At 29.1% G+C, this 18,369-nt stretch overlaps 1 pseudogene; it reads left to right on the top strand.

Moving 5' to 3' along the window:
* Nucleotides 1-774: 774 nt before the first annotated feature.
* LOC126710076 (gibberellin 20 oxidase 1-like) lies at nt 775-6,278 on the top strand (annotated as a pseudogene).
* Nucleotides 6,279-18,369: the final 12,091 nt, after the last annotated feature.

Here is an 18,369-nt window from a genome sequence, read left to right as displayed (position 1 = left end):
ACATCTTGTATGGGATCCTAGTTGTTTTTTAGAGTGAGAGTTGTGCATCCATAGAATCTTAGGTTTCTTCACTAAATATTTGAATTATTTAATCGGTCATCTAACTGTTCATTAAAATTCTTCATGTTGTCAACTTAATTCATCAACTTTCAAAATTATATTGATTCATTCTTAAATTTGTTTCCCTTTAAATTTTAACAAAATTAATTAATGTGTCAAATGGAACAAATGTTTAAGGTTATTACAGAAAATGCAAAGATTTTAAAATCAAGTTAATTTTATTATTAATTCCATCAAAAATTGACATGAAGAGGAAACTAAAGAATCAAAATTATTTAATTTCGAAACTTGAAACACTAAATTGATACAATTTAATAGTTGAGATGCCAAATTAATCTTTATCTAGTAATTATATTATCAAATTAATAATTTAACTTTAAAAAACCACTTCAAGACAATATCTATTCTAGACTCTATGAATACTACACTATAATCCATTAAATTCCTCAAAATTTCCAACAAATACTCATGAATCATGATCCACTTCAAGACAATAGTTATATTAGAATCCAAGAGAATCATTACTATAATCCACTATATTCCTCGAAATTTCCAACAAATATTCAATTGATTATAACAAAGAATAGGATTAGGCATACAGGGTAAAAAGGCTATGGGACCAAATCATTTCGTACTATATATATATATATATATATATATATATATATGCTCCCATTGATTGAGAGGAAATGCCTCAAAAGTCAAAACCTTGTAATGGCTCTAGAAATTGAAGAACGACATGTTGAGTCACTCTCCTCCATGGATCACAATTTGTGTCAAAAATATCATATGGTCCAAGGAAGAATGGCCAGCAATAAATTATGATGAATTTGCAGATGGGGATGACATTCCTATTATAAGCCTCCAGGGAATTTTAGATGAGAAAAAGAAAAAGAGCCAAGATTATGAGATTTTGTGCCAAGCCATGGTAAATGCTAGCTCCAGCTGGGGATTCTTCAAATTAGTAGATCATGGGGTTGATTTGAAAGTCATAGAGAACGTGAAATTAAGTTTGAATGAGCTTTTTGATCTTCCTATGGAGCAGAAGCTAAAGGGTGCAAGATCTGCCAGTTTACCATTGGGCTACAGTGCCACAAATCCTGATTATGGGAAAAATTTACCTTGGGCTGAGATCTTACAACTACTTCAGTCACCCAAACATGTTGTTGCATTTGCAACAAAGGTGTTTGGTGATCAACACCAGCCATTTAGGTAATCTTTCTTTCTCATAAGAGGTAAAAAAAAGGGGGGGGGGGGGGGGGTGGGGAATAATGGAAGTTATAGAGTGACAAACATGGATTCCAACTTACACTACTGCTTATAGTATGTGTTTGGATTAGTTTTATTCTGATTTGTTTAAAGCGGATAAAGATATTTTTGGATCTTAAAAAAGTAAAATTAAAAAAAATTATGTATAAGCAAATAAATTAATAAGCTTAAAGAGAAAAACTAATCCAAAAAACATCTTGAGCAGCTTAAGTTGTGATTTGATCATGCGTATAGTAGAGCTCTTGAATCCTGATCATAGTTGGAGAATGCAAAAATTATAATTGATGATAACCTAACTAGAGATACCAGTAACTACTATGTCAAAAATAAATAAATAGACTTAGTAACTACTAAACATGTGTTACTGTAAACATATTGACATAGTAGTTATAGCAATTTTTATTTGTGTGTTTAATTATCCATATGGAAAGACTAAATACACACTTAATCCTTCAAGTTTGAGATTTTTTTCATTTTGGAACTTTATATTTATTTGTTTTCATATTAGCCTTTTATATTTCAAACTTTTCATTTTGACTTTTAATGTTTGATTCAGCTTTACATTTCAAAATTTTTCTTTTTCACGAAAGGTTAAATGAAAATTTTGAAACATAATAGGCCAATATGAAAATGAAATCAAACATAAAACTTCAAAATAAAAATTTTAAAATATAAAGGGTCAAAATGAATATAATCCTGAATTTTTAAGGACCAAAGACCCAAAACTATAATTTAGTCTATGAAAAAATATATACGTGTATATATATATATATATATAGATGGGTTCAAGTTACATCTGATGTAACTCTAAAAAGTTACACCTTTTCTAAACCATTGGATTTGAGTAAATCCAACGGTCAAAAAAGATATTAATTAATGCTAATATTCTGATTAAGATCTCATTTATTATCCCTTATTTATGACATTCTATACTTATCTCTAAACCCAAAAAAAGTTATATGTTTCTCTCTCTCCTCCATCACTCTTCCACCTCCACGGCTTGGACATTATCATGTCTTTTTCTGTCAAAAATGGTACGATCTAATATCCTGCGTGTCCAGCCCATCTATCCTCATACTGAATTTTTTTCTTTCCCATTCTTGAGGCCAGACAAGTTGTTAAGAGGAGCGGACAAAAGCAAAAGTTTATCAACATCCACAGAATAAAATAATTAAAAAAATCCAGACCAAAAGATGACTCCAAGAACATCCACAAAACCAAGGAAAAACCAAATGCTTTCATGTACTCAAGCCTTTAAGGATCTATAAAAGTGTTGGCCGAAATTTATTTCATCACCTAAAAATAATTATTTTCAAATTAAACTTAATCTATGTTACGCTTGTAATTCCCAACGTTGTTGTTATCAGCTTCACAGCTTGCCTTCATTATCTTGTAATTTTTTTTTGAAGGAAAGGAACTAAAAAGGAACTAAATCATGTACATATTAATACACCATAGTCTTGCAGCAAATAAGTAATCTGGTCTTAGACGCTGGTGTTTAAAATGTGATCCCCAATAAGATCTAATGTAACATTTTTCCCATTTAAGACTTGGAAAGATTTTACAGATTTTAATTCGCATGTATCACTTTTCCTTCTTCAACTCAGCTTTCCAAAATTTCAACTGCATCTTTGAGGGATTTGAGTGATGGAGGAGAAAGAGAGAGCAGAGAAAAACGTGAATTATGGAGGAGAGAGAAAGAGAGAGAGAGAGAGAAAAACGTAAACCTTGTTTTTTTGGTTTAAAGATAGGTATGGAAGGTAATAAATAAAGGGTAATTAATGAGATTATAGTCAGAATATTATCATTAATGAGTGTTTTTTTTAACTGTTGGATCTATTTAAATCCAATGGTATAGAAAAGGTGTAACTCTAAAGAGTTACACCAGATGTAACTTGAACCCATCTCATATATAGATGGGTTCAAGTTACATCTGATGTAACTCTAAAAAGTTACACCTTTTCTAAACCATTGGATTTGAGTAAATCCAACGGTCAAAAAAGATATTAATTAATGCTAATATTCTGATTAAGATCTCATTTATTATCCCTTATTTATGACATTCTATACTTATCTCTAAACCCAAAAAAAGTTATATGTTTCTCTCTCTCCTCCATCACTCTTCCACCTCCACGGCTTGGACATTATCATGTCTTTTTCTGTCAAAAATGGTACGATCTAATATCCTGCGTGTCCAGCCCATCTATCCTCATACTGAATTTTTTTCTTTCCCATTCTTGAGGCCAGACAAGTTGTTAAGAGGAGCGGACAAAAGCAAAAGTTTATCAACATCCACAGAATAAAATAATTAAAAAAATCCAGACCAAAAGATGACTCCAAGAACATCCACAAAACCAAGGAAAAACCAAATGCTTTCCTGTACTCAAGCCTTTAAGGATCTATAAAAGTGTTGGCCGAAATTTATTTCATCACCTAAAAATAATTATTTTCAAATTAAACTTAATCTATGTTACGCTTGTAATTCCCAACGTTGTTGTTATCAGCTTCACAGCTTGCCTTCATTATCTTGTAATTTTTTTTTGAAGGAAAGGAACTAAAAAGGAACTAAATCATGTACATATTAATACACCATAGTCTTGCAGCAAATAAGTAATCTGGTCTTGGACGCTGGTGTTTAAAATGTGATCCCCAATAAGATCTAATGTAACATTTTTCCCATTTAAGACTTGGAAAGATTTTACAGATTTTAATTCGCATGTATCACTTTTCCTTCTTCAACTCAGCTTTCCAAAATTTCAACTGCATCTTTGAGGGATTTGAGTGATGGAGGAGAAAGAGAGAGCAGAGAAAAACGTGAATTATGGAGGAGAGAGAAAGAGAGAGAGAGAGAAAAACGTAAACCTTGTTTTTTTGGTTTAAAGATAGGTATGGAAGGTAATAAATAAAGGGTAATTAATGAGATTATAGTCAGAATATTATCATTAATGAGTGTTTTTTTTAACCGTTGGATCTATTTAAATCCAATGGTATAGAAAAGGTGTAACTCTAAAGAGTTACACCAGATGTAACTTGAACCCATCTCATATATATATATATATATATATATATGCATGAATGCGCCTTCACATGAACACCGATGGAAGTGTGTGTGCACACACATGTTACTAGGTTAGAGTACTCTTGATATTTTGACACCGACACACAAAAACACACCAGATTTTTTTTAATCACTATTCTTACTCTCTTGTTTACCATATTGGGTGCTGCTTTTACGTTTACATTAACTTTAGTTTCATAATATTTCAGTGATGCAATGATTGAGTACATGCATGAGTTGGACAAACTAGGAATGAAAATTTTTGAGATGTTGGCATATGGATTGGGCCTTGAAGATGACTTCTTTACAAAGAGCTTTGAAGAGAAAGAGGCTATACCATGATCAGAATCAACAGATATCCTCCTTGTCCCCTTCCAGAAAAATGTCTAGGACTTGGGAGCCATTCAGACCCCCATGCTCTCACAATATTGTTACAAGACCATGTTGGTGGACTTCAAGTCTTAAAGACTGACCACCAATGGGTTGGAATCCGACCTATCCCCAATTCTTTTGTCATCAACATTGGTGACACCCTTGAGGTAATCCCCCCATTTTTTGAAATGGTTCAAATGACTTTGTAAGAGTCGGCTCGATGCAATTTAAGAACTAAGGGTCAAAAGTATATTTTAGTTATCTGAAAAAAAAAGTATTGCGTTAACCTTAGAAGAATAAGTTTAGGTGTAACATAAATGGAAAGAAGAAAAAAAGAAAGCGATTTGATATAAGGGTGCTTGTAGAGAGACTCAAAGAAAGATGCTTGATGGGAAAGCTTAAGGAGAGAGAGATTGATTCCATTTTCAGCTATACATGAACTGCTTCACAAAAAATAAAGAAAAAAAAATCTTAAAGTTTGCTTCTTTTTAAAATTTTTATTTTACATCGAATATAGAGTAAGAGGATTTAAAATCTGAATGATGCATATATTAGTATGGTAAATTAAGGGGAAAAAAAAAACTATTTTAGGTCTTCATTCACTTGGGCCATAGACAATTGTCTAAATAACCTCATGAAAGAGCCAACGTGGACTTCATTATGGATGCTGGGCCTAGATCAAGACCCAAAAGAGAATGACAGAAACTCACTCTCATGACCTGCACGTCGGGTGTTCTGCTTAATAATATTTGATCTAGGATTTAAGTTCTACCACTCGTTCTTATTGGCAACAAATACCAAATAGTATTTGGATGTTAGAAAATTTGAATATTTGTTTGTTAAAACTAATAATCTTAATGAGTTTAACAGATAATATTGTTACAGATATATTAACCAATTAGTATAGGTTCAAGTCTAATTCTACTTTGTATGTAAATCAAGTCTCCTACTTGTATTAGAAGTCTATTAGTCTAAGGTTTAGTTTACTATATATACCAATGTTATGGTTCATTATAACACATGTTTTGTACTACACTCTTATATAATAAAGATGTAGTCTTTAAGGATGTCTTCCATGGATGTAGCCCATAAGGTTGAATATTCAACCTAACCCTACTGTTCTTGCGTTCCTATTTTATACTTCACTCTTCCATATCTATTCAAGCATATTCAACCTGGAATAGATCATAGCTAATATTTAACAAATACTAACAATTTAGTGTATTTATTTCCATCAATTAATGCACACTTATAGTCACTACCAACTTTGTAGGCATGGACTAATGGGAGGCTAAAGAGTGTTGTACACAGAGCAGTGGTAAACAAAGAGAAACAGAGGCTATCAGCTGCATATTTTCTCAGCCCATCAAGTTCTGCAATCATAGTCTGCCCTCCTCAGCTCATGGTGACGGACCCAAGCACCAACCCAAGAAAGTATATCCCTTTCACTTGGGAAGATTTCAAGAAGGAACTTCTGGTTCACAAAAGGGTAGTAGGTAAAACTGCCCTCAATAGATAACTCATTTCTAATTGAAAAGCCAATATAGTCAAGGTTATTTACTTTTCTAATAAAATGGAGGTCTTGAATCCATGGAGGCTGGTCCTCCATCGTGTAACCTACATTTAGTGAAAAAGAAAAAAATTTCATGAAATATATGTAATCATTATTATGCAGTGGAAAGCATTCTAGATTTAGAATTTAACACTCAACTAATAACGCGTCCCAAATTATATTGTGGGAACATACATATAGATCAAGACAGTTTTAGAATAGTATTATGTCAACTATAAGCTAGTTGTCAAGCATTATATGCTTTGACTTTTTGAATTTGTAATCTTCAAAATGCATAACTGTCAACTAACTAATAAACTCGACATTCAATATAATTGAATCAATAAATTTAGACTCGAGACTAAGACACATTCAAAGAGCTAGAAAATCTATCACAGTCTCGATCTGAAATCTGTACTTTTGGGTACTCGATCAATAAATCTGTCTAATTCAATTACACGTGAGGCAGACACGACTAATCTTCTTGTTGTCGATTCAACCTAAAAATAGAATGGGAACTGAGAAGTAATATGGTTCATTGGTTATAAACTTATAATTAAATATAAACATACAAGCTAGCATAATGTATTAATTAATGTCTGTAACAATTGTAGGGAATATATAACAAGAAAAAAGCCATACGTAATTCATGTCTTCTCTAAATGAAACATTATATATTTCAAACTCGGAAGAATCCTAGAACTTGCTTCACCCTTAACCAAAATAATGGGCCAAGTTGAAGTTTATGTAACACTTCTTTTTTCAACGACAAAACCCCCCACCAGTCCTTTTCTTTTTTTGTTCAATTAATACCGACTCCAACCAAACCGATTGAAATGTGGAAGTGACCCTCAAGCATTTGGACAATGGCAAATATAAACTTTGAATTTCCAATTACGTTTGCTGGACCTTATCCATTGGATTTCTTTGATTGCTAGCTAATTGCATACTAATTTGGTACTTAAATTAGTCACCACGGACTTAGTTTGGCCCACCATTGCTTGATTTGTTTGGAATAAATTTGAATAATTCACATCTACTTATTTAATAGAGATGATTTTGTATACTTGCTTTGTACCACCCCACGTAATAGTCTTATGGGTAAGTTTAAAGATTTGGAATCTAAAATATCCATAAAATAGTTAGAGGGTATTTTATGAGATAGTCTCATAAAACCATCCTCCACAATATGTGATACCCACACGAGTAAAACCTATATATATTATGAGAGAATAGTCTTATAATCAAGAACGCCTCGTAAGATACTTTTTCCTTCCATATGGTTAAATAGTGTCTCTACATCCCAAAACTTACTCTCAAATTCATCCCTAGTTGATGTAGACCAAAGTGTCTTAAAATAAGTGAATACTCCAAACTTTCCAAAAAAAAAAATCACAAATTTTCTACATAAAAAATAAAAATTCTTTAAAAAGCAAATAAAAAATATCTGTGGGCTTCTCGAAGCAATGTCTATAAATTCTTATATAATATTAATTATATTGTTAATGTTCTAATGACAATAAATAAACTACTTATTATTATATAATTTCACAAATCTCATATATTGCAAAATATGTTTTAAAATTTAAAATTTAAAATTTCAGAACTTTTACTTTTAAATAAGTTTTAGTAACAATTTATATGAATTTATGTTAGGCCATGAATTGAATCGCTTTAAATGGTTCTCAATATTAGTTTTTTGTAAAATAGTTTGTATCTTTAGCATTATTCTTTTAATATTTAGGATTGAATTTGAAACTAATAATGAAAATTCTTTTGAATTTCTAAAAACACTTGGTAGTAGAATTTTAATTGGAGTTATATATATATATATATATTTATTTAAACTTTGTTCAAAATTTTGGAAATGGAGTTTTACTCACATCAAATATGTTAATTATTTTTAATGTATAATAAAAAATGAGAGGTCGTGTACTTGACGCTACCACAACGTGTAGAACACAACTTTTATTATATAGTAATTATATGGTGTAATGATATGAACTTATAATGAAAATTCTTTTAAAATTCTAAAAACTTTTGAAAGTAGAATTTTAATTGAAGTATTTAAAAAAAAAAAAAAAAAAACTTTTTTTTGTTTGAAATTTTGGCAATGAAGTTTCAATTAGAACATCTTTGTTAGTTATTTTTTAATGTATGAAAAAAAAAGGAGAGGAAACCTACTTGGCACAACCTGACAATCATAGTGTGTAGGAGTAACTAATTGACAGATAGTGTATCAAAAGTTTTATAATATATTACATGAAATGGTTTTTTTTTTTTTTTTTTTGTGTGTTTGGTAAGTTTTAGTCATAGCTTAATTACATGAACTTCTATTATATTTAGGTAACAATGACTCGTTGAGGGCATAAATTGAAAAGATTTAAGAAGTTCATTATTTTAATTAAAACACTTCAAATTTTAGGGTTTTATTTAAAACCACTACAAATTATTGAAGAATTAAAAATTTTACTAAAGCCTTTAATGAAGGATAACCTTTTGGTCTAAGGAGAGTGAAGTCACTTGGAAAATTATTAAGTATTTTCAACTCTCAAGTATAATAACTTGGTACTTCATCTTTTCACATGAATGTTATTAAATTTCACCATATATATTTAATTGATGATCACATGAATATTAGAATTCATTGTGAATTTAATTAGCAGAACATATTATTATGTGAGGATAATCATTCCATCATTTTTTTTTTTTTAAGTCAATTACTTAACCACTTAACACAACAACTTCTAATATCAAACTTTTATTTGTAGTCCACATATATACATTCCATTGGATTAATCAAAGGGTTCAGACATCTGCATCGCTATGTTTGCATAGGACTAGGCACCAAAGTCAATGTTATCTAGATTCTCACTAAGACTAGTTTATTACCGAAAGTTGTACTGAGAATGAAGCTTCCGCGACATGACTTGCATCGAACTCCATGTAAATTATAGACATCAAAATTTTCAAACTACATTCTCACAGGCCGACAAATTAACACTTAATTTTTTAGGTTTTGTCTCTAACTTTAGATTGATATTTAAACAAAATCAAAATTTTCATTCAAGCAATATATATATATATACACGTCTAAAGTCATTATGTTCAAAAAAGAGAAGCATATCAGTGGCTTGCTCCACAAGTTCTCTGACATGATAAGGCTTACCTGAGCTGATGACCCAAGCACCGACGTAAAAAAAGGAGATTGTACGTACAAGGAAATATCAATGCAATAATATATAATAGTTGTTGTAAACTTGTAAAAGGATAATTTTATAGTAGTTTGGTTGTATCACTGAAAGTAGACCATAAATTCATTTTAATATGATTTTATTTCAATCACCTCTCTAGAAATATTCTTTCTTTAAAAAAAAATTATATTTACACTTTTTTGTAGGTCTCTCAACCAACATCCTGTTACATCTTTTTAGCTCTTGGATGGTTTATTTGGTTTTTGAAAAATAGTAGAATAAAAAAATAAAAATAAAAAGTATCTCTATGCCGCGTAGATGTTTGGATTGTAATGGATGATGTAAAAAAGGTTCAACCTTTCTTTATTTTAATATGATTTCTTGCCAATTATATATAGATATGACTGGTTGTTGAGAAATAAGAACTTGTAGAATCTTATGTACGAAGGGTTTGAAATGGATATTTTATGATTCATACATATCATTTTCTCCTTTTTCTAATTTGACTTGTGTGAAGATAATTAAGGACATGGTAGGTTTGTTGATTTTTTATTTATAAGATAAAAAGTATACTCTAGCCTAATCTAAGTTTATATATATGTGAAACTCCTTCCTAGAGACTTGAATCTCGGTCCTTGTTCTCCCACACTCTACAGATACTTATATTTGTAGAGTGATTATCGTATCAAAGGTGTACGGTAGTTCGTTGATTCTTGATTGCTAAGAAATTTAAAAAGATAAAAATAGTGCATTAATAATTCGACCAGTGTTTGATAAGTATGGTAATTGGTTTTCTCTTGTTTCTGCTTACTATTTTAAAGAAAGTATATACAACTCGTTTGAGAGTTTATTTTTTTATATTGGTTGGGCTTAAAAAACAAGGTGGGTAAAGTAAAGTTGTATACTTGTATCTGGCAAAAGTAAAGTTTTAAAAATAAACCTTATTTTATTTTCAGTTTCAGCCACCATTAACTTAATTATTGGATATTTTGAGATTATTACACTAGGGGAGGTTTAAGTTATGGGACATTTTTTATGCTTGATAAAGTGTCATCTAATTAAGATATAAATTTTACAGGAAAAAACTTAGGTGTTCTAGGAGCAATACTTCCTTCTTTCACATAAGGAGTGGGCCCCACGCGTGGGTCTCACCATGGGGCCCACTGCTCATGTGAGAGAAGGGAGCATTACTTCTGAAGCATGTAAGAATTATCCAATTTTATAACCTAGTGAGAGATTGTTGTATTTGTAGATATATAGAAGTGTAGGCTGTAATATATATATATATATATATATGTGATATCATACTTAATTTAATAAGTAAAAGAATGAAGGGGAATTAAATATGAAAAACTAAATTTTAGTTGCTTGCTTGAGCAAGTCACAGTGGCAACACAAGTGCCGAATGAGAAACAAAGTTCCCAGCTGATTGGTAAACAGAGGAATGATAACAATATTTTGTCAAGCCCGCTCAAGCAAGACTCGAGCGAGTATGGGCGAAAAGGCAAGTGAGTACATGGGAGCTTGAGCGGAGTCTCGAAAAGGCTTGATTAAGCAAAGACAGTTGCAGAAATAGGATTCTATGAAAGAATTTCTTAGAAAACTAGGGAAATGAGATTTTTTTATTTATTTTTTATTCTCTAATGGCTAGTAACAGTTAAGCGGCTTTTTTAAAAGGAAACTCTTCATTATTTATAATTAGGCTTCTATATTCAGTTTTTAATAGATTTTAACACCATTAGAGTTTTCCGAGTTTGCTACTTAAATAATTCCAACTTAGTTGTATCTTGGAACCCTTTAACAAACTCTTTAAGTGGGGAAAATTATGTTATGTATATTAAAATTGAAGCACAATTAGAATCCAATTTAGTTTCTAATTATTGTTTAATTTTGTGCAATGTGTCCAATTAAATTTTCTTAATTTTTTTTTTCTCAAGTGGTCTATTCATAATTTTCAACATGAAAATTAAGATGATCATCTCACTCGCCTAGGTAAGTATAAGACCACTTCATCCTCACTATTGTTGAATGCTTTACAATCTAATATTTCCTCAAAGACAACAATATAATCATGCTAAGCTTTTAGCCTTTTTTTTTTGCCCAATAGCCTCATTGCTGAACTGGTTAGCACCTCTTAGTATTTCTAACGAAAACATCTATAATTCAAATCCCTTCACCCCAACTATCCATGTATAAAAAAGAAAAAAAAAAAGGCTTTATTCTTTATAGTGTACTTTTCAATGTTTTTCACATTTTTCCCAACATCTACAAAAGTACCTACATTTCAATTATGCGACAGTAATATTTGGAAAGATCAGTCCAACAAAAGCAGAGGCATGCTAGACTGGACTGGACTGGACTAATTAGCTAAAAACTACAAAATTAATTACAGAAAGAACAAAATTCAAAGTACAACAGCGTGGGGACCGGGGGGGAAAGGAATGCCGCATGCATGCGGCATGCCTAGACTTTAGTGGAAAAGATCGAACATCCGTTTACATTTAATTTTGCTTGAATCTTCTCCATTATGAAATGTCTTGGGCTCCAGTCTTCATCTTAGCAACAACATATAAAAAAGAAGTATACTATTGACCAACAAGTTTTTTTGCTTAGAAATTAATAATGGTCAACAGTTACACAGTTTACAAATTATTTTTATAGTTTATAGTCACCTTTTATACAATATAAATGCGAAGAAAAAATTGGTGTCCTTAATGTTAATCGCCAGTGGGTGGGATTGAGATGAATTGAGATCCTCTAGAGTTCCTAGGGTACTCTACCATGTAGAATTCTTTTAATTTGAACCTTTCATTTATAATAAATGGTCTAAATTTTGTCATATCATTAATCCACTACAAATCTACAAAAATAATAATTTTAAAAAATAACTGTTCATAAATAATAGTTATTACCTTAAATGCAAATAGTGGCTATGACATTGCAGCATTAAATGCAAAAGAAATTTGCTTATTTATAAAATTGATTATTATGCACATAGACCAAGAAGCATATATATATATATATATATATGTGATATATGAATGGTAGAGACACCTGGGTTTTCATTCCAATTTTTTTAGTCTTCTATTAATTTTATTAAAATTAAGCATATACATGTTTTTTTTTTTTTTTCAAGTACATGATTGGCACTTAGGATCATAAAATATGATTTTTCTATGTCCCATTTCAGTCGAACCTATGCTTTAAAATTAACAACCAAAACGATTTGTGGAACAAATTGAAAAATGAAGAGGGAAAGGAAAAGATGACTTCACGTTTTTTTTTTTTTTTTTAGAAAGACTTCATGTTTTCTTAGAGACTTGATTTAGGTAAAAGAGGTAAGGCAATAATTATCATTTATGAGTAGTTATTTTTTAAACCATTATTTTAGGGGATTTATTAGTGGATTAATGATATGGAAAAATCTGGACCTTTTATTATGTATAAATGGTTAAGATTAATAGAACTTTATACAGTAGAATACCCTAGGAACTCTAGAAGATCTCAATCGAATTGAGATCCTCTAGAGTTCCTAGGGTACTCTACCACGTAGAATTCTTTTAATCTGAACCTTTCATTTATAATAAATGGTCTAGATTTTGCCATATCATCAAAAGAATTCTACGTGGTAGAGTACCCTAGAAACTCTAGAAGATCTCAATTCCAGTGGGAAAGGGATAGTTAACATTTGAAAAATGGATAATTAATTTTAGGCTTTTGTTAACAAAGTTGTAACTTGTAAGTAAGAGTAGTGATTAAGATGTATTTACTATTTTATTAAATAATATTTTTAATATATATTTTTTAATAAAATAAAGTCAAATTGTATAGCTTTCCTTGTTTGGAATCCTTATTTTTTTTGTCAAAAAATAACTCTGTATCCCTATGTTTAAGTAGAGACAAAACTAAGGCTCCGCTTGGGAGGAGAGAATGGAATGGAAAGAAATGAAAAGAATCATTTTAGAATATTCTTCCATTCCCTTGTTTGGGAGTTTTAATGGAGAGAATGGAAAACTCATTCCCTTATTTGAGAGTTTAAGTAAGAGGAAATAGAATGGGTAGGAGGGAACACTCATTCCTCTCTATTCCCTTAAAACATCAAATTTTCATTCCCCTCGAAATTGGGAGGAATGGGAGGGAATGAAATTAGATTTAATAATTTTTTTACTAAAACTCTCAAAATACCCCTGTATATTCAATTCTTTATTTAAAAATAGGGGTCTAATAGTAATATTGTCATAAAATGATTCAATTTCATTCCTTCCATGTTGCTCCCAAACAAGATTGCTTACGTTCCATTCATTTCCATTCGTTTATTTTAAAACATCTAATCAAGGTTACTTAATTCCATTCCATTATATTCTTTTCCATTCATTTCCCTTACTTTATGATCATTCCATTACATTTCATTCCCTCCCCTTATGAACTCCCAAGTGGACCTTAAAGGATAATCCAGTGAAAATACAACTCTAACTCCTACTAAAACATTGCCTAAAAATAAGGACATTCTCCGGTTGATTTTTAAATTTCTTTATCCACTTATAAATTAAATTATCAAAATAAAAATTATATATATAAAATAAAAACACAGGTTTTATTAACAACAAAATAAGACCACTAAACCCAATGTTTTCACTTTTCTTTTTCTTTTATCAAGACTTAAACGTTTCTCTTTTTTTTTTTTTTTTTTTTTTTACTAAGCTTCCCAAAAGTAAGGTATATAAGTAAACTTCTAAGTTAAATTTATTAGAAATTGATAAAAATTCAAATCCCGCGTACAATTTTACAACCCCTCTACCAAGTCTACCAACTGCCAATAAGAGAGAATTGTGGAAATCATTCAAATGCATTCCATTTTTGTATAAATCTATCAGTTTAATTTTCAAACTCTAAGAATAAAAAAAACCTATCTTTATCAACAAAAAAAAAAAAAATTATCAAAAAAGAAACTGTAGAAAAAAATATTATATGTTGCTTTCAACGTTTTCTTTAAAAAAAAGAACAAGAAAAACCAATGCACAAATTCAAAATTTCATACTTCCCTAATAATTTCTTTTGTTAAACTTCTTCTTTTTTTGGGAGAAATGTTAAAAACTTTTTTCTTTTGTTATCAAACAATTGCCTTATAAATCAGGTAAACTATGCATCCAAAATCAGGTAAACTATGCAAGTTTAAAATTCCCTCTAACCCTATCTAATAAATTTAAAATTTCCATTAATTTTTTTTTTTTAAATCTTTCATCCTTCACCTCATTCAATGGCCACTACAACAGATCTTTTTTTTTTTTTTTTTTTTTCAAATATTAATTTTATATTTTAATACATGAGTTTTTGTTGGGCATACACGTAACACCCAATAGTATTTTTTTTTCTTCGAACTCATATTCACACTACCAAAAAAAAAAAAAAAAATCAGTTTATACAGGCACTTCAATAACGCACTATAGATCATTTGATATTCAATACACTGAGTATGCTATTGTTTTGGGTGGTGATGATGATTGTTTTGCTGTTCTGTTCTCATGACTTCCTTATTGGAATTTGAAATGTTAGATTTTGTTTTTTTTTTTTTTTTTTTTTTTTTTTTTTTTTTTTTTTTTTTTTTTTTTCTAAAAAAAAGTGAATAAATCCATTACATTAAGACCTTTAATTTTAGTTTCACTTTGTTTCTTTTTTGGATTAATAATCTTAAGAAAGTCTTTATGAGATTCTCAAAAAAAAAGAAAAAGAAAGTCTTATATGAAGACAAATTTCTTTTTTAAAAAAAATTATATGGATGAATTGTTTTCTATTTTATTTTGTACATTTTTCTATGTATTCTAAGCAATTGGAACATTTTTCTACCTTTGCTCCCAAAGATGATACCTTTGATGTTAAAAACATATATAAAAAACCTAGCCTCATCAGTCACCGCACGCACGAATGAGGCCTTTTTTTTTTTAGTGTCATAATTTTTCATTTATTCAAATTTGAGGTTTATACGTTTTCTCATTAATATTATGTATTTAAAACTACTAATACAACTAAGAGTGTTATGAGGCTAGCTTCAAAAAATGAACTCTAAAAGCTTCAAAAAATGAACAAATATGATTTTTTAGAGTTCATTTTTTGGAGTTAGTCTCATAACACTCTTGATTGTATTAGTAGTTCTAAATGCGTAATATTAATGAGAAAATGTGTAAATCTCAAATTGGAATAAATGAAAAATTATGACACTAAAAAAAAAAAGCCTCATCGCACACACGAAGGGTGTGTGATGAGGTTAGTATGTCTTAAAAAAATACACAATTAAAATAAATTTATGCATATAATTCAATAAATTATTAACAAGTGTATTTTCTTCTTTTGAATAATTGCATTGCACTTGTGCCTTTGAGTCGTGTTAACAATACCTAAATTTTATGGGAATGAACTATCTTAATTTCAAGTCAAAAGAAGATACCACCGCACTCTTAGCATGATTGTCAATTCAAATACAAATGTTTGTTTGGTGGGAATGCAAGGATCGAGAGTTTAAGTTTTTAGGAGGAAATCTCACACACATACACTTAGATTATGTGGATTTCTATCTTAGATAAAAATAACAAAAAAACTAAAACTAAAAGTCAAAAGAAGATATGTTCAACATTTTCCCCCTCTTAAAGGAGGGACTCTGTCCTCAGTGGATTTCATCTCCGAACTCACCCAGAAAGAAGCCAAGTATGCCCAATAAAATCAAACTAAAGGTTGTTATTGTGATGGATACAATTTTCTTTGGTTGCTTCGAAAGAATAAAGACCTCCAAATTGATAAATTGAGTATTTTAAGGAGACTAACTACAGTTTATAACTTAGAAATTTATGACTCTTCTTTATTAAATATTAAAATTTAAATTTATATAAGACAGACTACCAAATAGATAAAGACAACTATTAACTTCCTATAATCAATATATACATACATACATATACATATATATCATATCATATCATATTATATATAATAAAAGTAGAGCTTAGACGCCATGGTTGCGCCAAGTGGCTTCACCAAATTGCAAAAATTTTAATAAAGTTTTAGATTTTAAGAATAGATATATACATATTTTTTGGATAAATATGACAAATCAAGTAATGAAAGAAAGTAGCATTTGATTTACAATTATAGCAGTTGTGTTTATCTAAAATGTTATCAACAAAGTCTAAAATCAATAGACTCTTCATCTAATCCTTTTTTTTTTTATTTAAATTATATTATCATGTGTAACAAAAAAGCAACATAGTACACGTAAAAATAAAGTATTAGATGAAGATTTTTGATAAACATACATCCTATGTTAATTCTTCTTCTCTTATAATTCCTAAAATGATTAGAAATCTAATTTCCACACAATTGAAAATTCTCTCACTCTCCATCAAATTGCGGAAATTTTGTTAGATTTTTTTTAAAAATAGACATATTTTTTTTGTTCTTATTTTCTTCTCCTATAATTTCTAAGTTGATAATTTGATTGCAATCCAAATTCTTCATCTAATCATTTTCTTATTATAATTTATAAGTTGATAAACAATATCAATTTGATTACAATCCAAAATCTTCAACTTATCCTTATTTTTTAATTTAAATTATATTATTACACGTAAATAAAAAATAAAATAAAATAAAATAAGCAACGTTGTACACTTTAAAAAATCAGCAAGGTAGTACATGTAAAAAAAAAAAAAAAAAAAAAACAGCAACTACTCTTAGTATTTAAATAAAACACTAAATTCTTTGAATTTCCTCTTGCCACTTTTTTTAAGATTTAGACTTCAACTTTACACTCCCACAAATTAGACTAACATTAGACTTTTTATTCATATCAATTTCTTCAATGTGGAGTGTATATATACTAAATAATTTATAATGAATGTGTACTATACGGTTCTTTTTCTTTAAACTTCTCTTCTTCTACCTACAACCTTTTAGGTATGTATTTGTTTGCTCTAATTTTTTTTCATTAAATTGAATAGGTTTTGTGTATTTTTTTTTTTTGTTTTTTGTTTAACCTAATTTGCCTATAATTTATACAATTTATATGATTATGGTTTGAGAATTAATCAGTAAATATATTTCGGCATATTTTATAAATTATTTTTTGTTTTATGACATTGGTTCTAATGGTGATATGTTTCTTTCGTCCTCTCAATTTTGATTTGGAGAAAAATCTTCTTTTTAGCTTACAATTAAGCATGTTTTGATATAAATTTGATTATAAATTGTTCATAACAATTTGATTTTTATTTTTCCTAATTGAAATAGCTTTGGCTAACTATTAGAGTTGTACACTTTGATCTATAAAAGAAGTCAATCTATCCATTTAGTTTTTATTTTTATTTTTTTATCAATCATTAAATATGGTTTGACATGATTTTTTATCAATCATAAAATTTTATAATAAAGAACAATGACAAACAAGAACAAGGATATAGTGAACAAAGAAGTATTCAACAATCTCCCAAAGATACAAAATTCTCAATAGATGAGCACAATTGGTAGGTTACAAAATAATAATTTTATTAGGTGTTATCATTTTATATTTGATAATTATTATACCAAATTTTTTTCCTTTTTTTATTATAATAATTATTTGAGAGATTATTGTTTATCAAATAAAATGTATATTCTATAAGTTTATGATAAAATCGTGCAACGCACGGGCCTTTAACTAAAAAAGAATTAAATTTTTAGAATTTTAAAGAACTAAAAAAAAATAGTATACTACCAGGACTCTAATTTATTCTTAGATTAACATTATTTTTTATTTTTTAGGATATATTTCTTAAATTAAGGGATAATATTTAACATACAAAAATTTAATTTAGAAATATTTATCATCTAATTAACAT

This window comes from Quercus robur, chromosome 12, assembly GCF_932294415.1.
Source record: "Quercus robur chromosome 12, dhQueRobu3.1, whole genome shotgun sequence".
Lineage (NCBI taxonomy): Eukaryota > Viridiplantae > Streptophyta > Magnoliopsida > Fagales > Fagaceae > Quercus > Quercus robur.
The sequence above is the reverse complement of the archived record's forward strand: the minus strand, read 5'-3'. Positions and strand labels throughout refer to the sequence as shown.